Source organism: Octodon degus, unplaced genomic scaffold, assembly GCF_000260255.1.
Source record: "Octodon degus isolate 3935 unplaced genomic scaffold, OctDeg1.0 scaffold00308, whole genome shotgun sequence".
NCBI lineage: Eukaryota > Metazoa > Chordata > Mammalia > Rodentia > Octodontidae > Octodon > Octodon degus.
Window position 1 is genome coordinate 1,208,489 of NW_004524884.1, and position 4,642 is coordinate 1,213,130.

Below are 4,642 nucleotides of genomic sequence, written 5' to 3' on the forward strand. Positions count from 1 at the left end.
GGAAGTCGGCAGAAATTCCTACTCGGTGGGAGGGGTGGGGTGGGGGCCCGAGGGGGCGGGACAGGGTCGGGCCCATGGTGCGCCTGGGCTGGGACTGGTCCCCCTGGCTCTGGGTAGCAGGAAGCTCTCCACACACTCACCGGACCTGGGCTAGGACTGGGTCTCCAACTTGCTTTTCAATGACATCATATCACTAGCTTAAAGTAGGCCAAGAGTATTTTATCATAAAAAATTGGCAAATGCTGCCTATTACAGCTATGTTTGCAGCAAGGTGGTTGAATATTTCAACTCTGGTTTGCATAAAGTTGTACACTATCAAAATGTTCACTTAAAATCTATAATATTGAATATATAGCAACTGCATGAATCCAAATGTTTCAATATGTCTTTAAGTCTCTTCACCATAAATCTGTGCCTTTTTTTCTTACATAGTTTATTGTGGAGCAAGCATTAAGTTTACCTTTAAGCTAGTGAATTGGTTAGCTCCCCCATTGTGGGATGAAATGCTTGTCACAGCAATGTGGATGAAAAGAACTTTATTGGGCTCATGGCTCAGTGTTTCAGGCCCTGCTTTGTCGTGGATGATGTGGCAGAACATATCTGTTTATTTCCTAGTGTCTGGGAAGCAATGATACAGGGAGTAGAATAATAGTGCAAAGAAGCAGTGATAAGACTTGGCCCCCAAAGTCATGCCTCTTCTCACCAGACACACCCAGAAGTGTGCGTCACCAAGTTCTCAAGCCAAGCAAATGGACAGGATTACCTATCACTGTAATGTGGCTCTTTGTTTCAAGAAAATGAATTGTCTTATAATTGTTATACAGAACAAGAGAACTATATGTTCCTCAAAAGATGAATAGGTAAAGAAAATATATTTAAAAGCATTGTAGTGCTACTTTACCACAACAAAACAGAAATTTCATTCATTTGCAAGAAAATAGTTGTACTTTTAGACAATAATGTTCAGTTGAATAAATCATACATGAAGCTTAAATATTGCATAGTCTCTTATATGAGAAACCCAAAGCATAAATTATTTAAAGAACAAAATAAAAGATAAATAATATGAATCACAAAGATAGATCTTTTGTAAGTAGGAAATGAATCTAGGGATGGAGGGGTCAGAGAAATGAGGAGAAAGAGAATTTTAAAACTAAGATTCATAATGTATATATATAAGCTCCCCATGGTAAATATAATTACTGTGTACTGCAAAAACATAGTAATAGAAAGTTTAAAATATGGATATTCTATTTTTGAAGTATTTTTTCATTATAATACCTGTATGAGCTTTTTTGCTGCTTCACATTCATTAGGGTCTTATCTAAAATCCTCTCTCTTTTCGCCTTGTTGTATTCCCATTCTTAGAAGATATTTTTTTGGTGCTGAGGACCAAACCCGTGGCTTCCAGCTTGTTAGGCAAGCACTTTACTGCTGAGCCAAATCCCTAGTCCCTCTCATTCTTCATATTGTTGAGAAATAGGTATTCTTGAGCTAATGTCTTATGGACCAGCATCTTCTTTGAAGTGCATTATGTCATTGTTGTTTGCATGTGTTTGTGGCTATGCATGTGTGTACATAACTATGAGTAGTTTGTTAATTACACAATGCATTATTATTAGGAAATATTTAACCAAAGCTGCTGTTAACCTTATGTACATGACACATGCATGGTTTTCTTGTTGATTTTTTGATAAATGAAACCCAGTATTTTCCAAAGAAGAATTGCTGCAATAGTGTCTGAAATTGTAGTTGAACTTGGAACAAGCTCATATAATTTATTGGTTTGTTAAAATTATACTTGGAATTAATTTGAGCACAATATTTTCTGCAAGTGAATTGTCGATTATAGCTCACTTGAAGCTTTAAACCAGACTGAAACAAAGAGATCTACTGCCTTCAAATCAAATGCTTTGAGAAAATACAGACTAAAAGAGATCAAGATGTGCATTAGAAAAATATGATGATTAATAATGATATTATTTAATGAACTTCATCTTGTCTGTTTCATATGGACAAGCTTGATTTACTTACTTGACACAAATGACACTTATAAATGATTTGTGGAAATAGAAATTATCCACTTCTGCTGCTCTCTGCAGACACTGTCTTATCTACATGACATGGTTTCACTTAATGTCTATGAAGCTGTTAAACAAGGATAACACTTTTGCCGTTTGTTGACAATGTTATGTTTTATACATTTTGTAATTGCAAACTGGGAAGAAACAGTATGTCTCTTTATTACCCCAAAGAGTAATTTATTGTCAAAGATTTCATTTAGCAATAAAGAAACTAAGGGTCTGTATGCATCCCAGTGATTAAGATGAAATAATTGGGAGGTTTTCAAAGCTAGGTCAAAATCTATGCTCCACCACTTGTAAGCGGGGTAACAAACAATATTCACTGATTATCTTCTGTGAGCCCCTACAGTAGGGATAAGAAAGCATAATGAGGTTTAATGAGATACCATAATCCTGGAACATACTGAATGACCTGTAGATTTTATAGCTCAATGTTGTTTAAATTAAATACGTGCACTATTTGTTTCTCTTAAGATAGATACTGTAACTTAATTTCTTCCTTCAGTGCCCTCCCCTGGTCTGGAACATCTTAAAGGGCCAACAGATGTCATGGTGACCTGCATACAGTAGATTGTGGATTGGGTTTTGAAACAATTTTTATATTATGGTGAATTTCAAGAATAGGGACAGGTCTAAAAGACTCCTGTGAACTCATCATACAGATTCCCTAAATTCAGTCCCAGGGTTAGGCATGTGTCACACATGTTCCTTTATACATGCCCCTCAGCAACCTTCTTGAAGCAGTTGAGTTTCTTTTAAATCCTTTCTGCAGTAGGTATTCACCACCATCTCTCAGTTGGCACACTAAAAAGCTACAAAGAAATTTCCAAAGAATCGTAATGAAAACAAAATTGTGAAGTGATATAAAATGCCATGATTACAGAAAGCATTTCCAAAACTTCCGAGAAAACATGGATTTTCTGCTGCTTCTGCAACTGTTTTTGTCCCTCAGGCCAGGTACTGAAGCTCTGTTAGGAAAAAAGGGCCAAGTAGTCAGAGTGGAGTCTTTTGGAAAATGACATGCACAGAGCAATGGCCTGTTTTTATATTTGGGATTGAGAAAACCATATATGCAATAACTGAACTTGCAGATAGAAAAGTGGATTTGAATAGCAGTATGAAGGTTACATTAATTTGGAAAGATTTATTTTGAATGAAGCAGGTATTCACCACACAGTTGTGAGCCAAAAGATGATTAGGATGTTTTAGTAGATATGTGTTGTTTAATATAAAAGCAATAACAACATTTCAAGAAAACTGGATAATTGTTACCCATCAATTTCCCTCTTTCTCATGAAATGTGTGTTTCTCTTCTTTATATAGGGCCATCTCTTTTAGTGCTCATGAATAAATTGCATTCTTGTACATAAGAGATTGATGAACAGGAAAATTCACAGTAGCAATAGTATCCGAATCACACGCAGTATTCTGACTGGCCCATTTTTCCTAGCATTTACCTTATTCAAGAGCGACGGAGGTGGCAATGTCAATAGCAACTATATAATGGCTTCAGAAGTTTGATATTTTTTCTTGATGTAACAACATATTTCCTTAAAGGTTATTTGAACTTACTTTATGTTATACAAGGAAAGGGCAGAGTCATTTTGTTGTGGCAGGATTCATTGATTTGGGGTGGCACTATTGATTGCATGTTCATCTGAGATTATTACAAGTAGAAAATCTACCAGCATATTTTGGGTTTACTGGCAGGCTGTCTAAGATGCCAACAGCCATCTCCCAAACAGCACAGAAAACGCATTATTTTATAACTTTAATATGATATTAAGTTGCCTACCTGGTCTTCGTATTTTTGAACATTTATATTTACATCACTATTCATTCTATCATTCAATTATTTATTCAGTAAACAATTAGTACAGGTTTACTTTGTACCTGATCTGGAGGCAGGCAGTGAAAATATGTATAAGAACTAAGCACCATTTCACCCCTAAGGAGCAAATAGCCATTTGAATAAGCAGGTATCTCAGCAGAAAACTACACTAGATGAATGCTCAGAGGACGAGGCTAATTGGGAGGCTAGTGTACACTTGAAATAGCAAAAGGAAGTTTACAGTCCATAAGACTGATTTTGAGGAAAAGAAGCTTGCTCTATATAATTAATAATACAATGAGATTATGTTAATTAATATTTGACATTTTACAAAAACTTTAAAAAGATAATTTTACTGAGAAACAAATAGCAATGAGACAGTTCCAAAGCAGATTAGTAGCACAGTTTCAATAATTAATAAATTGCATATTGTTGTTTATTCATTGTACAAGATGCAGACATGATATCCTGTCCAGAAACACTGTTAGAAAAAACCTGTCTATTCGCTGAATTCAGAGAAAATAGCTGTATATCTATACTAACTATTTTGAATATAAAGATACAAAATGGTCGTTCATTTGTATCCCCCTATTTTGTTTAGTTTTCTCAGAGAAGGGCATTCTATTGTCATTTAAATATTCGAATTCAGCAAAATGTTCCAATATAGTACAAAACATTTTAAAATGTATTATATCACTTAAGCCTCACAGAAAGCCTATACATTACA